Raw genomic sequence first — 19,239 nt, forward strand, 5'->3', positions numbered from 1 at the left:
CGACTCATTCCGCTGCCTAATTTACTCGACCCGATAGCGTTTACATGAACCCGACAAGTGGTCTTTACCCACCAGACATACCTGAATAGACTGTAGAATACATGTAAACGGCCCTGTTATTATAAAAATAGAGTATCCTTTTGATGAGGATCAGTAGGGCCCTGCAGACAAACTCATCGCCTTGAAGACGCTTGCTGAGCTGGACTGACTACTGCTAAGTAATTCTTCCAGGCACACGAACACGTAAATGAGATCTGTGAATTCTGTCACGAGGTCCAAAAGACATTTTCTCTCCACAGCGATAATGGAGCGCTGCAGCGAATGGATATGCTGACTGCTCGGCAGGCTAGATCAGTGAGAGAGGCGCAGGGCTGCACTGCGGAGGAGTTCGGTACCAGATCTGTGCATAACATCGGAGGGTGATTTATCGAGGAAAAAAGTATAGTCGGATAAGCTAGACACGAAGTTCATCCCCGTGCACCGCGGTACCATTGAGCAGACGTAAGTCTGTTAGTCACAGGACTAATCTCACGCCGTGTTTGTTACCCTGCTCCTCTGGATCAAATATTTCCACTGGTGTCTAATTGCAGAGTAGAACCAGCTTGGTAACAGACTCGTCTCTCGGGAGGCTACACTGTAAAAAAAAATGCTCCGCAGTACAGAGAAACCCGCTGGTAATGCGTTGCCGGAGGGTTTTCCACAGCATGAAGTACGGACTAAATGTCAGAAACAGAGACTCCGTATGACGACTGTCACATTCTTGGTAACGGAAAGTTACGCCATGCTATGCACGAGACCGAAATCGTTTTTTCACAACGAATGCTTATGTTTTGTTCTTATTGAAGTTTCCGCAATGTGTATGCATACGTCCTCCGTTTACTCGGAAGTCATTTCATCTAGAGCGGAAATTATCTGTATTGTAATTATGTACTTTCTGTAGTACATGAACATGCGTCTTCGTATAGCTTCTGCCCGCAATGTTCACTGCAGATATAGCCGTCCAGGTGCCGAAGAAATAAGTATTATGTACAAGGCTTTCCTTTACGCATATTATGTAGTGCATACGTACAAAGAATGCAGCTTAGAATGAAAGAGTGGTAAGTGTTTGGGTGAGTACAAGTACATACGTTTTATTTTCATGGCAAACTACACACATTGTACATCTGCACATTGCTGTCGGATCCATCTGAAAAGCATAAAAAAATCCTCATTTAGTGGTCACACAACACCAAATATAAATTTCACAAATACATTTCAACCATCCGCTATTGAACAATCGGCTTTAGTAGAAGCTTTCAAAAGCCATTCACCGAGAACCAACCCGTTATAATTTATTGCCCAAAATTCATTTCTCATAACAGTAAACAGTAAAAACCACAGGTCCAGAAAGAAGCAGACAAAATGAGCTTTCCCGGGCGGCACTGTGCGCATGAAAGTCTTTACAGTTGCTTATCATTTTGTGCAAATAGAAAGTAGCTCAGGATGGGGGCCAGATGCAATTCAATGCAGGTGCCTTTCTGTACATAGTACTAAATGCACAACTTAGCGAGCAAGGAACATTGGTAACATCTGAAAAAGGTGGGAGACGCTTGCCGAATTTATCGTCCATCCAATTTGTTATAGGCAAGACAAGACGAAGTGAAAGTCCCCGGGCATGCCCGTTGCGGCAGATTATGACGCTTTTTATTATGGCATTCCAATATCTCTGCAGTGTGCCTCACAAGGAACGGATGCTCAAGTTTCAAAAAAAGGGCTCTTGGCAGAAATTTAACCAAAGGCCGTTGCCATGTGAACCTTTTTAAAATGATGACCCAGAAAGATGAAGTGTCCTCATGTGTCTGATGCAAAATAAGGATGAAGGCATGAGTCTTTCTGCTTTTTGAACAGCTGTGATAAGTTTTTTACTGGTACTGCTTGGTGCAGCTTCAGTCTCCTTCTTGACATTTTGTGAAATAATTATATATCTGCGAAGATCTCGCTAGCAAACATTTTGGCACTAATGGAGAAGCAAAAAGACCCATGTCCTAGGCCTTTTTTTGTGACACTAAAGGAGGGCTTGCCTTTTAGAGTCATTGATTACGAAGAGGTCCATGTGGCAACAAACTTTGAGAGAATTCCTTCAAGGGCTCTTTGTTCTCATGAGGTGCCCTGTAGATATACCACAACACCTCAGTGAGCTGTTACCAGCCCTGTGAGTTCACTGTCACTTGACATCAAGGGTATGTACTTTTCCTCGCCACATGCAGCAATGATGTATATGTCAAGAGAAAGCATAAAAGATTTCTAAGTGCAATTCTAGATTGCTTGCGGAGGAAAGCACAAGAGTGGCCATGCTCAGCTGTTACCTTTGCTTCTTGCTCGAGTTCTACAGTGAGTACTACGTAATGACAGGTGTCTGCATCAACTCACACCCGTCCTGTGCGACCTCCATCTTGCTCTACATGACAGGCAACTTTATAACACCCTTCATGCAAAGAGTGTCATCAGGGTCGGTGTGTCCTGTCAGTTTCCTGGTCCTGTGGTTTGTGCTGTGTTTTCTACTCTTAAATTATTTACTGCCTTCATTCTCCACTCCATGAAGCCTGAATGTGCTACACTGGGCTGCTCCACGCGTTGTGGAGCAGCCCAGTGGCCATTTTTTTTTTCATACGTCGGAGGCACTCAGCTCGAAAGCCATGCTTACTATATTCAGCAGACAAGGGTACATGTGAGACACATCATTAATAACTAATTCTCACAGTGGTATCTGGTGCAAGAATATCTAAATACTACTCAATTTTTGCTTAAGTTTTCAGATACACTCTTAGATTAAAAACATAATTTGGCTACATTAGCAGAAGCACAGCACCAAGGTACTCACCAGTTACCTGAAGCACTGTACGCAAGTTCTCGTGCCATCATGAATACAGCACACTGTCCACGTCTTCATAATGCCATGTCACTCCAGCATTTCGGTAGCAAAATTTTCCTTTAAAAAAAAGTAGTTTTGTTTATGTTAGACTGGTCATATTTAATTTTACTATATACTATGTACTTCTCATTGTACTGCCCCAGACTAAAAAATACCAATGATCACGCTATGAATTATGTCATAAGTGATCACCAAATTATGTGATCACCAATATGTTCTTAGAAATTCTGATTGAAATAAATCTGACAAAATATTATTTCAGAAAATGTGGCACAAGGAAGAAGGATGCTAGCTAGATAACCTGGACGAATGTTTTCAGTTGCATGCAGCCACCGGCACCATTGCACACAAAATGTACAATAAAGTGGGTTTTACCTTTCCGAATAGAATTTAATGCTGCAAACATTTAAGTAAAAAAATTTCAACCTTCCATTCCGCATAAAGGAAAGAAAATTCCTCTCGTTTTTTCACAAGCCTCTGCAAGTACACAATTCAGTGAATCTACTCTACAAGTACTTGAATCTATCAGCACGAGACAGGGACGAGAAAAGAAACAAAACAGGCACTGACTCGCAACTGAAGTTTATTGAAGTGAACAGAGTATATACAGAAAAGCCACACGCCATAAACTACACAATTACACATAAGCTACATCACAACATAAGTAAAAGATTGCCCTTAACATTGCTCTCATCTAGACAGTCCAACCCGCTGCATGTTAACGCTAGGGGCAGCACACTCACACATTCGTCACCGAGTCATAAGATGTGTCTAGCCTCGATAATTTTCTGGTTAATCTGCTGTGAACGTAGTGCCAAAATGCGTGTTGCCGAAAGGAATGGCTAGCAGCCTTCACATCCCTTGTAATATGCAGATAAGTTACAACCCCTACCAATATCCAAATACCTCTCATGCTCCTGTAGTCTTACATTGATACACATTCCAGTTTCACCAACATAAACCCAACCACATGATAATGGTATGCAATGCATGCAATGGTTGCAGGGCACATATATGTTGCCACGTTTCACTCGACACATGTGCTTTTCCCTAACAAAATTCACAAAATTATTAACAATTTTACAGATTGTAGACAACTTATTAGGGGCCGAACACACCATTTTTACGTCATACCTTCTAGCCCCAGTTTTCAAATTTTGCAACAATCTGCAACAACGTCAGTCTTTTGGCATCTCACTGGCTGACCCCAGCCTGATCATGCCAGTCCCTGCGAAGGGGTTTCAGCTTTTAACATGCTAAAGGGAAGAATGGCACAGCATCAAGTAACGAGGAAAGCAGGACAGCACACCCACACACAAGTGCCAACCCTGGAGCAGATACAAAATCCAAGAGCGCGTGCTTGACATTCAGCGTTGACAGTCAAGGAAACGAGGAAACACGGATTTGAACGCTAAAGATTGAACGAGCCCGATCCTTGGCTGCCAACGCTGAATGTCAAGTACACGCTCTTAGATTCTGCATCCGCTCCAAGGATGGCACTTGTGTGTGGGTGTGCTCTCCTGTTGTCCTCGTTACTTGATGCTGCGCCATTCTTATCTTTAGCATGTCAGACCAACTTGCCCAATCTTATATGCTCAGCTTTAACAATTTATCGCACGCTTCTGCAATAGCATGGTTGGGAAATCATGCTTTCATTAGCCTTAAAATCTTCTCTTGGAAACCAGTTGTCACGCTGTAAAAGCATGGCTTCATCAATACCGAGCCTAGACTTGACGACGCAATGCTATCTTTCACTAGCTGAGAATCGTTCGACCAACAGTCAAGTAGCTGCTTAACACTCCTGGGTGAATATCGTTAGCACACATGGCGTGTGCAGAACATCAAGGTAAGGTTCAGAAACCGCAGCTCTTTTTGTTGGGACATTTTCTCCAAGGTAAACTTAAGACAAAGGCCTTGCTCCTTAAACAAGTTCACAATATATACAGGTCCCACACTATCACAACCTTTGTAAAAGACCAGAAAATCATAGACGTAGCGAAAGATTTCCCCCAGCCCATGCAATTTCTTGGCAATCATTCCTTCCACCCTGCTTAAGAGAATTCTGCTTAGCACAGGGGCAACCTTCGAATCGATACATTTAGCAGACTTTTGAACATATGCCGCACTGCCATACTCCACAAACATGCTCTTCACTTCAAATAAAAGGAGGCAAGTGCCAAAAAAGACTTATGTTACACACCCATTCCTAAACACGAGCTCATCGTTGTGCTCCGATATACACATTCATAAGCTTTTCACAAGATCTTCATACGGGATAGAATAAAATAGTTCTACTACGACACTAATCACAAGACAATCCGCTGGATTGTCATTCTTAAGATACTCAACCACACTGCGAATTGAGTACAAGAAATGGATCTTCAAGATGCGAAGTAGACAGATGCTTTTGCAAATAACCAGAGATAATTTTGCATGAATCCTTTTCTGAAATTTATCTGAAGAGCATGTTATTGAATAGCATTTATTTGAAGAGCATGTTTGTAGAGTAGTGCAGTGCGGTATGTGTTCTAAAGTCTCGAATATGTAGTGGTTCAAAGGTTGACCTTGTGCTAAGCAATATTTTCTTGAGTAGTGTGGATAGAATAATTGTCTAGAATGTGCATGGGCTGGGGGAAAAATGTTTTGCTATGTCGATGATTTTCTGGTCTTTTATAAAGGTTGTGATAGTTCGGGACCTGTACATCTTCTCAAGTTGTTTAAGGAGCAAGGCCTTTATCTCAGGTTTACCTTGGAGCAAATGTCCCAAGAAAAAGAGCTGTGGTTTCTGGACCTTACCTTGATGTTCAGCACACTTCATGTGTGCTGGCGAGTGTTAAGCTGCTACCTGGCTACATGTCGGCCATTCCAAGCTAGTGAAAGATAGCATTGCACTTTCTAGCGCGGGCTCAGAATTGATGAAATTATGCTTTCACAGCATGACGACTAGTTTCCAAGAGCAGATTTTAAGGTTAACGAATGCAGGATTTCCAAACCTTGTTACTGCAAGAGCATATGATAAATTGTTAAAGAAGCTGAGACAGTTTTGCGGCGACCGGCACAATCTGGCTGGGGCCAGCCAGCGAGATGCCAAAAGACCAGTTGTGTTACCGTATGTACATAGATTGTCGCACAATTTGAAAAATCTGGCCAGAAGGTATGATGTAAAAGTGGCTTTCTCGGCCCCTAATACGTTGTCTAAAGCATGTAAAATTTTAAGAATAATTCTGTGAATGTGGCTCGAGAAAAGTACACGTGTAGAGTGAAATGTATATGTACCTTGTAAAATGAATGTGGTATCAAATATTATTATCTTGTAGTCTGGTTTACGTAGGTGCAACTGGAAGGTGTATGAATGTAAGACTACAGGAACACAAGAGGGTAGGGGCTTGGCTAGGTGGTTGGGGTAACTCTGCTGTACACTGCACGGGATGTGAAGTCTGCTACACTTTCCTTTTGGCAACACGCATTTTGGCAGTAAATTCAGAGAGATTAAATGGGAGATTATCGAGGCTAGACACATCTTATGACTCCGTGAAGAATGTGTGTTTTGCCTATCGTGTTAACACACAATGAGTTGGACTACCTCGATCAGGGAAATGTTGAGGGCGATTTTTGACTCATGTTGTCCTGTATGCTTATCTGTAACTACATGGTTTATGGTATTGCTTGGCTTTTTATATATTCCCTGTTCACGTCAATAAACTATAGTCGCGAGTCAGCACCTGTCTTGTCTCCTTTCTCATCCCTGTCTTTCGCGCTGGTGGATTCACCGCAATGGCTCACCTCCGCAGAAATCCAAGGCATGACATTTTCCTCTTCACACTCGTGGTTCAGCGCATAATACGGCAAAGGCTTTTCAATTCCAAGGAAAGTTCATGGCTCCATTGAACACTGCCTCCTGCTTACAAGACACAGAGCAGCAATCATTGTAGATTCTACCTGTGACACAAAGAGCAAAGTTTTAGTTTGAGTGGACTAAACTAGGAAAGCAGCACAATATATCTATAGCCAAATAACTGAACTGAAAGAAATAGAGGGTAGTGTAATAGTGAACACACTGATATATTGCAAGTGAGATATATGCTTATTATATTGCAATATCCAACACTGCTACCATTGCCTTAGCCAACTACTTCATAAATAACAATAAATGCAGTATCACAAAAATACTGATAACGTACTATGTGCTAATAGTAGCAGTGCAGGTTCCATGAACAAAAAAGGGCCCAGTGCTGACTGTCGTTCCCACAGCAGCCTTGTGACCAATGGCCGGTGTAAAGGAAAGAGGAGGAATGACTGAAAAGAAAAAGAGCCAGGGGGAAGGAAAATAGGTATAGAAGGGCTTAGGATATCATAGGCAAATAAGGTTGTTTAGACAGTGAGCACAAAATAAACATTACCACACAAGTAAAGACATACAAGACCAAACATATATATCATTATGCAGAGTGGCAAACTTGATGCCATTTAGCCCAAAATATGTTTTCAATAAAGTGATTATAATTATTAATAGAACAACTGACCGAGTGAAACCATAACAGGGATGAACAAGGAAGTTGTTAATATTCTGGCAGAAATTAAAAGAAGAAAATGGATCTGGCCAGGGCATACAATGCAGAGAATGAATCACCAATGGTATCTTAGGGCAACATAATGAATTTGATGGATTTTAATGGCACAAGGGCATCTGTGGCCAAAGAGTGCCTTAGCACAAGTTAATTTCGTCTACTCAAGGTGAAATCAGAGACCCATTTCCCAAGCATTTCATTCCAGATAAGCTGAGCACCACGCCAGGAAACAGCTTGTGCATTGTATCGCAACAAAATGAATTTCACCCTAAGGAAAATGTAGCAGGAGATAGCTGATTATAAGCTCACTAGATAAGATTAGGTGATTTCTGATAGTGTGGCATGTAGCTGGTGCAAGACACAGATAATTAAACTGGAAAAGGCCATTGTCCTGAGGTGAATGTAAACTAAGCAATGAGGATAATGAAATTCGCTACACTAGAGCTGTTAAGAATCAGCTCAAGTTCCATGCTTCAAGATGATGCAAGTTTGCTCAGTGAAAAAAAATCATAAGTTCACCCAAGAATTGGTATCTTGGCAGTATCAGGCTGCAGGTGCAGATGAATTAATCCTGCCTCAGAGAAGAGCTACATAGAGCACAAAACATTTTAGGCCAGTCCTACACTGACAGCTGTTAATAACCATTTTAAAACTGTTTTTCATTGCACAAACAATAATACCAAGTTTGTGTTGGTCATGTGATTATGTTACTGAGGCTCTCCTAAAAATTCTAGCCAGAGCTAAAATACAAGCTGTCTCAACTAAGTTTTTATATCAACAATGAGAACATAAACACATGCAGATTATTCAAGTAGAAGTATTATTCTTCATGACGTGCCCTACAAATTTTAAATTATACTGAAAAGTAATAGAGTGGAGTGCTTGTGCCAAAAATACTAAACCTCAACAACAAAGAGAACACAAGATAAAGGCAACAACATATTGCCCAAAATTTAAATGTTTGACAGAACAAATATGAAAAGAAAACCTCTCCACAACTGGAACAAAACAGCGTGATACCGAGCACACATTTGAAAATTGTTTCATCCAAATCCCCAGTCTGGTGCTCCAGCACTCTTCAGACAGCATGTCATGAAATGTACCACAGTTCTGGTAGCTGTAAAGAGTATACAGCTGATCCGGCATTTTTATATGTGAACAGTAACCCTCAATGACCACCAGGCTGAATACTTTCAAGAGGCTGTTCTAGTAACAAGACTGCAGTGAAACACTTAGCAAGTTATGCGGGCGTAATAATGCAAACCGTTAATCTGAGAGTTCGCTACCACGCAACTCTGTAGTAACTCCTAAAGTGTTGCAATCGAATGAAAAAAAGGACTGCCTATTATATAAACAAAAGTCAAGAGGCTGCAATGCAAGGCCACGACAGAAGTGCTGCAATACAGCAATAGTGATACAATGTACACTTTAAGCAACACAATGAAACATGATCTTTTATCCTTAATTATCAGAATTTAAATATTTGTTTTCCTTGCTCTCTTGCAAAATTAAGTTTAGATCGTGAAAGCGCTCGAAAAGACAAGGATACAGAAAGAGATTTCCACACAGTGCGCTTACTTCCAGTGTCTTTTTGAGCACATCCACTATCTAAACATGGTAACCCAACTAGTTTAAACGCTGTCGTTATTCCAAAATTAAGCCTTTCACAAAGTGGGAGCCCCTTTCCCCATACAAGGTGCACCATAACTAATCCAACACTTTTTTCATGATATGTTTTCTCTGAGAATAAACACTGTTAGAAGATTTTGCAATAGTACTTGTCTTTTCGATTCTACGAATGTATCATGAAAGTGTCCAATGAAATGACCATCTGCCTATCTTGATCATTGCTCAAAATCAGGGTATAATGCACCATGAAGGGCAGGCTCTGTTTGATTTTGGTTTTCCTAACGAAGCATGTATGTGCAACCCTTCTGCTGGCTTGTATGCAGCAGGTTTGTCTAGCTAGGCGAACTGTGGTTTTGCTATAAAGATGAAATGGTACTTTGGAAGTGAATGGTTTTCTAAAATGCATTTAACATACATACCGGGGCTTTAACAGCGCCTGGTGTAAGCAACATCAGTGGGGGGACCGCAGGAGTGGCCTAGTGGTCCGAGCATCTGCCTCGCAAGCGGTAGGTGTGGAGTTCGATCCCCAGTGCCATTGGGTAACCAGCGGTGATACAATGGGTCGTTTCAATGGCCAGTTTAAAACTTGAAATAACCATGCTGCAATATATACAAAAAATGATTTGTGTGCTCTCTCTTACATGACATAGTTAATCATATCATAGTGTTGGTAGTACACAAAATGCATGTTTGGAACATATACATGCACTGTTTTTGTTCACATCTTACCTGCTATGTGCTGTTATGGCATGTTATGTGCTAGGAAAGCAACAGGTAGTGAGCAATGTTGTGTTGCAGCCTTTCTTCTGATGGAATTTGAATCATGTGAGGTGCAGCTGAAAGAAATTGTTTCATACATAAGTATATTTCATGTAACACAACAAAAAGTGCACAGCCCCATCATGAGTTGTGGTTTAAACTAACAGCGAGCTTTTTACTACTCTATTTAACATATGATGCAAGTCAGTGATGCTGGAGGCACAAAACTAAATACTGTGAGGTAACAAGAGCTAATATGGACAATCATGCCTTTAAGAGATATTGTCAATATATATTTTCCTGAATGAACTAAAGTTATCCTTAGAAGCATTCAGAGGAAGATAATTTTGCTAAATGCCTTTTGCCAGAATAGGCCTTTTATGAACCAGTTGCAAATGAAAAGAATAACTTTAAGACCATGCTATGCATGGTCTATAGCCAAAGTAGTTGCATACAAGCAGTATACTATGCCCCTAGTTTTATGGTGGGCCTGTACTGCACAATTTTCATGCAAGGTAGTGGAAAGTATGTGCCATGAAACAGACCTCTGCTTGCTGAAACTGGCAAATAAGTACTGGGTTTTTAAGGCAGGAAAAAAGTTACATAGTTCCTTCTGCAGGTTTTGAACTTCAGGTTAGTTATTTGAAAAATATCAATCCCTGAACTGCAATGATTGAAGTTTTTAGCAAATAACATTTCCATTGTAACAGTGGAAACACTCTTTTATATGAGGAACGACTTTTCAAAAGCCTGCGTTTCATGGTGGCTGTCAAGTAGCCCTGATAAAGAGAAACCAGTCACGACACACAACCAAGCCCCCGTAGCACATTTTCAACTATACCCTCATGATATAGCTTTAAAGTAAGTGTTAAGCAATACAAATCCCTTGATTTCCTTCATGATTTATCACTGGTGTATACATACAAAGATAACCGTACAAGATGTGGAGTGCATGGTACAGAGAGAGTAGGCAGATGGTTTCTTGACACTCAAAAAGTGAACAAGGGAAGGAAAAATCTCAGGGTGCTTGCCGTTTCGACAAGACAACTTGTTTTCGTCTGGGGTCAACATATACAGAGGAAACTTAGAATCAAGTACAGGGTTGTCCACTCTTAGTGCGAACACGCGAGCACATGGCTGTGCTCTTTGGGCCACTGTGTCTGACATTGCCACACATCGAAGTGTAAGATGACACGAAGCACCACATCCAGGTGCATCTCCTCTTGCGCCATTTTGCAGCGATGAGTGGCTGTGCCGCACACAGTGGATCTCTAAAGAGTGCGGCCATGCGTTTACATGTTTGCACTAAATGTGGCCAGCTCTGTACATTCCGGAATTGGCATAATTATTTGAAAAGGCCTTGCACATGGTCAGAGGTTTCCCAACCCACATTTTCCCCCTCCTTTCCTGCTTTCTTTAATTTATCGTTATACTTTAACCTTACGCCCTGCACCTCCTGACATCACTTCTCGGAACCTTCGCTGCCATACTCCTCCCCCTCCCCCTTCTTTTTGCCTTTTCTCCGAACCTGCCCTCATTTTCTCTTTTTACTTCAAATTATTTTGCCCCCCCAACCCCCCCTGGTATTTTATTCTGCCATGCTCCTTAATTCCTTTATCCTAGTTTTTCAGGAAAAGGCAGCCAGCCATACCAAGCCACCTGTTGTGGCTGGACATAAAGCCATTCAAGCCCACTATCCACACTCCATACCCCGAGATTCGTTTCTACTGAATTGGGATTTTTTGTTTTCACAGTTTTGCAGGTCAACCGGTTAATCTTCTTTAGCAGCTATCATGCCTGGTCAAGGTTCATGCTCCCAATCGTAACGCCCTTCCCATATCGCACCCTCGTCCCACACAACAGGCCTTTCGCCTCGAAGTGAAAACCTTATTTAAACCCCACCAATGATGAACACTTTGCCAGACAAAGACAAGTCCTCTTGTCGAAACGTCGGCAAGCACCCTGAGGCTTTTCCCTTCCTTATTCAGTTTGTGAGATACCAGGGACAGGTGTTCAAGCAGCCATACCACACTAATACCCCTGTCACACGGGCACCGCAAAGGCCTTTGAGAATCATATCCAAAGGCGTAAGGAGAGCAGCTACCCGGTACAAATGTTGCGCCTTTGTCGCTAAGGGCCTTGGAGGCGAAGGCGCTCAACCGAGACCTTCGGAGCCCGAAGACGCGGCATTCGAGAAGCTGTGATCGCAGTACCATCCAAAGTCAAAATGTAAAAGCAATAAAAAAATACATAAGCTAATAATGTTTGAAAACATTTTTTTCAAATACGAAAGGTGTGTCTGGCTTTGGTTTTTTGTACGGGTGTTTATGTTTTATGTTCAAATTTCAAGACAGTGAAAGTGTTGCGGCAACACCGAGCGCCCATGGAGGCCAAGGCAATACACGTACAAAACCTGCTCCTGCTGATGAGAGTAGCTGTTGCAGTACTTTTAAGGAAGCAATCAGAATAAAAAATTGTCAAAGCTCAATGAATGAACAGAATACACCACTTTAATTTTAGAACACTCACTTCAGCCACCTCGAGTATAGCAGCGGGTGCTAAGCCTGAACGACTTTCACCTTTGGGCTGCACCGTGTAGCTGCATCGCTGCTCCTTTAAGCTTTCGCTCCTTTGGTGAAAAATGGTGCCTTTGCTGGAAAGGCCTTCGAGGAATGCCATGTGACAGGGGTATAAAGCACATTTTTTACTGACACGAAAGACTCGGTGCCTTTAGTTCTGACAACATTCTGAATCATGCTTTGGTGGCTTAGCATATCAGAATACTGGACATGACAAAATAAGAAAATTATTGAGGGCTATTATTTGCTATAGGTAAAATTATAACATTCTCCTAAAATAATGAAAAGAAACCACCAGCACTGACATCAATGTACAATTTGGCTGTAACATACTGACATGACAATCTAGTTAAACGTAAATTCTCTTTTCGCAGTTCAAAACTGCATGCATTATTTCTAGAAAGCGCGAAAACAGAATGCTCATACATAGTGCCAAAGAAAAGAGTGCATAATAGTACCACTTATGAGGTGTTTATCGGCAACTGCAATGAGCAAGGCTATGTTAATGGCAATCCAGAGTTATTATGTGTCTTACGAGCGCATGCACTTGGGAGGTGATAGCAGCTGTGGACGCAGCTGTCCATCGCAGTTTTCAGTCTGTCGAGATAACACATGGGGTAAGGTATTCCCTGTTTTGCTGCCGAAGGCAAAACCTTCAGTGAGTGGAGTTGCCTTGCTATTCACTGTCAATATCTACTGCTCAATGTAAAGGAAACTAGGGCATAAAACATACAGCATTTCATATTATGCTTTGGCCAAATGCAGTGAGAATGAAACAGACTAGAGACTTGTCTTATGACGTTTGCACTCTTTACTTTGCACCAGAGGAAAATAAATTTATGTACAGTTGACCTACTGCTTGCCACAGTCCTAGAAGAAATGAATCCAGGTCTCAGAAATTCTACCGAGTGAATACTGATGCTGCATGTGCATTTCTCTGAACTGTTCTGAAATATGCAGAAGTTACCAATTTTTTTACTACCTGATTACATACTGTAATCTTTGCAAGGAATATGAGGTTAACGGACTGGGAAAAAATGTCAGGAATGGTACCTTTGGTACTGGGCACTTGGACAAACAAATGACCCACTGGGCGTCCCCAGGAGCTCTGCTACCAGGCACCCCTGGCAACAGTAGTCAATTTTCCAGATCCAAAGGAGCCATGCGAATGATTGCCGAAAAGTCAAGTTTAAGGACAGCAGATGCATGAACACAAAACAGTTTTCCAACTTTGTTTCAGTGTGATAAATGGTTTCAAATGTCTAGACTATATCTGGTAGTACACAAATTATCAGAACACCATCTCCCGCTCAGAATCATCTCAAAACACATTCGACACGCAGTACCAACATGGACAGTTCGTGCTTAATTGAATCCAAAAGTTTACGCTGATCGACCAATTTTACTTCAAATAGAGACAGAAAGCGCATGCACGTTGTACTGATGTTATCGTGAACATAACATGCGACGAGACGCAGGGTTACAATACAAACAAAAAACCGCTTTCAAAATTTGAGAACAAAAGGCTCACCTTCTCACAAGTTCGCCAAACCGGCGACGTTGCCGAGTGGCTGCCGCCAAAGTCACTCGCAATGCACATAAACAATAAAAATGCAGTGCCGCTGACTTTCCTTGAGCAATTCCAGTCGACTGAACTTCCAACTGTTCGCACCGACTACCTCTGCAAGCATGTCTAAAAGTTAGCGGCGCAGCCGCGCCATTTGCAATTTACGGAGCAACACGGGAAATTCATAGCGCCATTCGCGTATTCGCGCTCAAGCTCACGTCGCTGATGTCGCAAAGGCGCACAACGGCAAAAACATATAAGATGTATTTAATTTTACGGTAGCTTTTTTAGCTGACAACCTGAATCGTTTGATATATTGTTTTTTTCTTTTCGTTGCATGAACGTTATTACCACCAGCGGCAGCGAAGCTTGGCCATGGCTAGCCATGGCGAAGTCGAAGCGCTAGCCGAGCCCCGCAGTCGGAAACATGTGCGCAGTTAGCGCAGTGTGGAGTTGAATGAACAGGCGCTATGGAATGGGTTTTTGTTCTTCCGTGTTCTCTGCGTGCGTCCTGCGCGTTGCGTGTCTTTAGTATGTGTGTGTGTGTATGTGTGTGGCCGGAACGCTGCATCGGAGTGTACATACAACAGCTCGCTGTCCCGTGCGGCATCGGTGCGTAGTAAAACGATCATGCAGAATGTGCGTTACAATGCCAGTGGCCCTGCACGAAAGAGGAGACGACGAAGCCGACGGAAAAGCTGCTCTCCCTCGTGGGACTGCAAGAATCTGGCGAGTAACAGTCGACGCGCGCTTCGGTGGATGATTCCGTTTACCATGCCAAAACATTCAGCACTGGCCAACAGCAATGATGAACTGCTGCTGCATCATCACCTGTGTGATGTTTGTGACAAGCTTGTTGGATGTGAACGTGGCCACGAATGGTATTCGCCGAGCAGTGGCCCTCAGTGCGTGGCACCAGTGGATACCTGAAGACGATTACTGTTTGCCCGCGCCCTGGCGCCTCGCATTCAACCGAATGCTTTGGCGTTAATTATCTATATCTGAATTTCACACGTAGTTGGACTCGCAAATATTACAGCGTACAAACGTACCGTCGGAAGAGCACCCTTTTTCATTTTTTTTAGGGAGGGGGTAGGGGAATTACCGTCTGCTCAAATTTAATGTCACAAATATTTTGAGCTTATTTTCTAAACAGGTGCCGTGGTGGCACTGTAAGCAATGCATTTACTGGGCAGAAGTTTATTTTATGTTGTGTTGGCACAAGGTTAATGATTGTCATTGTACTGTGGTGCCATGTTCAAACAAAACACATAATTGTACACTCTCTTTGAAGAATGTCTAATGAGGTAATAAATTACTGAGCAGCGAGTATGCACTGTGGTAAATGCGACGAACGTTACTGAATTACTTCACACTTGTCATGTTCTGTTGTCGTTAGGGATTACGTATGCCTTGATGTCTGCTGCTTTCCAGTGTAGGGGTCGAGAGGCATGTCGAGCTCCACTTAGCAGCTTTTTTTCCTTCCACTCTCTACTGGCCAACGTGGTAAAATAAACTCAACATAATGCGTGATTGCTCAGACCTAGATTAGACTACCATTTCACTTATTTACTCTCAGGGCCAATTGGCATTGAAGAGAGGAGAGCAACTAACATAAATACATGTGTAGGCAGATTAATTAAAATGATTATACACAGCAGACTTGAAGGCATTGGATGCAGTGGTGGACATGACGAAGGAAGAGAAGATGTGACAGCTGGAAACGTAGAAAAGTGGAGATCTGCGTGAGTTTGTACGCGACTTAAGGTGAACGCTAGCAAAAAATTAAGAAGGCGCAGAAGACTGAGGCCAGAGTTAAAACTGTAGTTTAACAGAGGAAAGCACCTCCCAGCAAGCCAAAATGTGCACATGCAAGCAGTTGTGTGTACACAGAACATAGAAAATGAAACTCCTTTTTGGACAGAAGGAAAGCTAAGGCACATTGCTTATTGTGATGTTGCTTAAAAAGTTGGTGTCTAGTTGTTGCCCTTCATATCTGGTCCTTCCACACCCAGCAACTGAAATGCCATCAAAAAGGAGCATCTCCAATCACTCTAATTACATGGGAGGTACACATCGCCAGATGTCAGAGGCTTGGCGTCTCATCCTGCAGACTAGCTAGTTTGGCAGATTTAAACTTTACCGCATGTAAGAGGCATGCGGTAGCCTTGAAGGGGAGTATTTCATAAGTGTTACAGCATATTGTACAGTGCTGGCATGCTTCATTATTTACATCACAGTAATATGCTAGCACAGGCTGGAAAGTTTCTAAGTAAACAGAAAAAAACAATGTTCATGCCATATCTTAGCCACATTCTTAGTATTGTATAAAAAGTGCAAATAAGGAATTCCTCTATTTTTTGTCAGCTTTTTCTTTCTGTGCATTGATTTTTTGCAAGTTAGCAAGGTTCTACAGTCTTGTGTGCCTATCGGCTGGCCCCTTGTTTGTCAAAGGTACCGAGTACACAATGGGTCGTGTCAGTGCAAGCTAAGTAAACGATGGATAGAAAATTCGTGCTTTCAGAGTATTTCCAGAAAAAACTGCTATTATTTCCTACTCAGGATGGGGGAACAGCATCGATGGTGCACATCCTCCTTGTCACTGCAGCAATTATGGCTGCTCGCTGCTTTTTGGTGGCGTTTCATTTATCTGCAGGAAGAGCAGGCCTGAATGGGTGGCAATAGGTACCTACTAAATTAAACATTGCATTGAGCAATATGTTGTTGTGCCGGTGCTTTTGTTATCCATGAAGGAGTTGGTGTTTTTGATTAATGGTTGTGTAGCAAAGATGTAACTGCTACATTCCACTGCATTCACAGATTTGTTTGCCCATGCTTTTGGTTTACTCAGTTGTTTATTTCCTTACCATATGGCAGATGGAAATTCGGCTTTCAAATTGTGCACTTTCATCATGTTTGCAATGTACTTTCAGCTGGTGTTCAGTTTCAATTTGGAGAAGTTGTCCAACCATTGTCTGTGTCTAAATGTTTTCTAAAAGTTGACCTCATTACGCAGCATTTCTCACAGGAAGCAAATGTTGCAGTAACATTTTTATTAAATGTTACTCTATCATGTGGCTAGCAATGTAGCGAAAAATATTTTCATCAAGTCAGCTTTTAACATTATAGCAAATTAAGGCCTTTGTTATTTAACGTTGCTCACAATTTGTACCAATCACTCAACCTTGAAGCAACGTAATGCGTTATCACCCTTCCTCGGCTCTTGTGTTAATCACATTAGACATGCTCACGGTCGTTCGCCATGCTAGTTTGTGGACATTGTTGGCTAAGAGTAAACCAGACAAATAAAAAATCGGATGTCATGTGATGCCTATAGTCCGCGGGCCAGCAGTTCATCGTGTAAAAGTGGCGTCACATCATAAGCATCTTCTGTTTTTGCTGCCTTTAAGCAAGTTATTAGTGCATTTGGTGCAACACATAGTCGATGGGGTCAACCGTCCTGCCGTGTTAAGTTTTGATCCCTTAAATTGAATGTTTAGTATTTTTCCCTGCAACGACTACAGAGGAACACGGACGTTTCCTTCAATACTGGACTGAATATACGGTCATTCCCTACGTTTCATTGAAAGCAGAAGTGGTTCTGTATTTAAAACGTACATAGTCTACGTTATAGGTACGGAATTTTTTTACAGTGTACCTGACTCTGCTTTGTTGCAACTTAAAGTGAAAACAGCCGAAGTACGCTCGGCTCGGTTTTTCTTTCAACCCTACGACGGCCAAGTATGGCGGCTGTTCAAGACGGAAGTGAAAAATGGGCCACATCTTGTTCAACAACATCTACGTTCTATGCACGTGCCGCTAGATAACCCTGCGTCTTTGCTGGCGATCGCGAGTGACACCGGTGACTTTCGGTCCAAATGAGAACCTTCGGTGTCAACGGGCTCCCGACTCCTCCCCAGCTGGGGAACCGAAATCGTTTTATTTTTTCATTCCGCCCAGGCGCCACGTGCGCAGCGCTCCTCTGTTTGCTCTTACAACCCCCCCCCCCCCCCCCCCCCCCCCCATCCAACCTGCGCTGCCCCGCGTTCCGCAGCTCCGGTCCAAGAGAAGGTGAGCCCACAGAGCGAAGCAAAACGCCCGAAAGAAATCCCGGACACGAACCTAATCTCGCGATCCAGCGGCACGGGGCTGCAGCGCTGAACAGCCAGATTCGTCGTTTTAATATCGAGTTTCGTCTTGCGTAACGACGATGCAACGCTTTCGGGACCTCTGCTTTTACTTCCAGTCGACACTCCTCTTTCCCTGCAGATCTTCAGATTAAATGAGAATAAAGATAGGACCGGGCGGGTCTGGCCTGCATATTACGAAACCGAAAGGGAAAAAAAGGCGCGGCAAACCGTTCTCTTCAAGCCAAACACGCCAACCGTTTTTTTTTTCCTCTCTGTTCGCCGCAGCTTCCAGAAAGCTCGCCTGCTGATAGGAAAATTAAGAGGGGAGAAGTCGAGCACTACATACGCTCAGCTGCAGCTGGGCCTAGGGAGAGGTTCGGAAATCAATCAGCGCAGTTTCTGTATTAGTTTTCGCACCCATAGTTACTTCCTACACTTTTCTTACGGATTAATTTTGGCCTCCGACATCGGGCCTTTTTGTACTCGCCTCCATAGAAACGCGCCAAAGGAGGCAAACAGCGCACGGCTTAGAAATCAGTCAACTCTTGTTTATAGTCTGATTGTGTGTAGTTAGTGACGAGCTGCACATGGTCGGAGGAGGAAGAAGGTGTTGCACAGCTACAAAATGAAATGGCTGTACTTTTCGGCCTCAAGCAACGCAACAAGGAGCTTGAGAAAGCGGCTATACGTAGTACAATCATAATAACGAAATCTAATCAAACTTTATATGTTACAACAAAACTGATACAGGCGTGATTGTATACAGACGAGGTTCCTAAAGTCCCAATAGCGAGAGAGTGAAAGGCAATAACGGAAAGGCAGGGAGCTTAACCAGGCTTTGCCCAGTAGGCTACCCTACACGTGCGGAGGGGAACACAGGGGGAAAAAAGTGAAGAAAGATCGGCAACGAAGTGAGTTTTCCACGTGTCCATCGACCACTATGACAAAAGTACGCAGGGCGCACATTTAAAGCTTTAAATTTATAGTCGAAAACTCAACCCCGAGTCCTTCAAAAACTTCAGGAGAGCCTTCACTGCTGCCCTTTGTGATGAAGGTTTTCTCCAGGGCCGCTGAATCTTAGTTTCTGTCAGAGGAC

General features: G+C 42.7%; 1 long non-coding RNA gene across 1 annotated transcript; it reads right to left on the bottom strand.

Annotated features, from left to right (window-relative positions):
- Positions 1 to 978: 978 nt before the first annotated feature.
- On the bottom strand, positions 979 to 13,827 carry LOC144108031 (uncharacterized). Its single transcript, XR_013309463.1, has 7 exons — positions 13,500 to 13,827; positions 9,838 to 9,944; positions 9,528 to 9,708; positions 7,093 to 7,207; positions 6,695 to 6,850; positions 2,861 to 2,968; positions 979 to 1,186 (listed from the first exon to the last, which is right to left on the bottom strand). It is a non-coding gene; the product is annotated as an uncharacterized LOC144108031 (long non-coding RNA).
- Between the last annotated feature and the right edge of the window lie 5,412 nt (positions 13,828 to 19,239).

The sequence above is a fragment of the Amblyomma americanum genome, chromosome 1 (assembly GCF_052857255.1).
Source record: "Amblyomma americanum isolate KBUSLIRL-KWMA chromosome 1, ASM5285725v1, whole genome shotgun sequence".
Taxonomy (NCBI): Eukaryota; Metazoa; Arthropoda; class Arachnida; order Ixodida; family Ixodidae; genus Amblyomma; species Amblyomma americanum.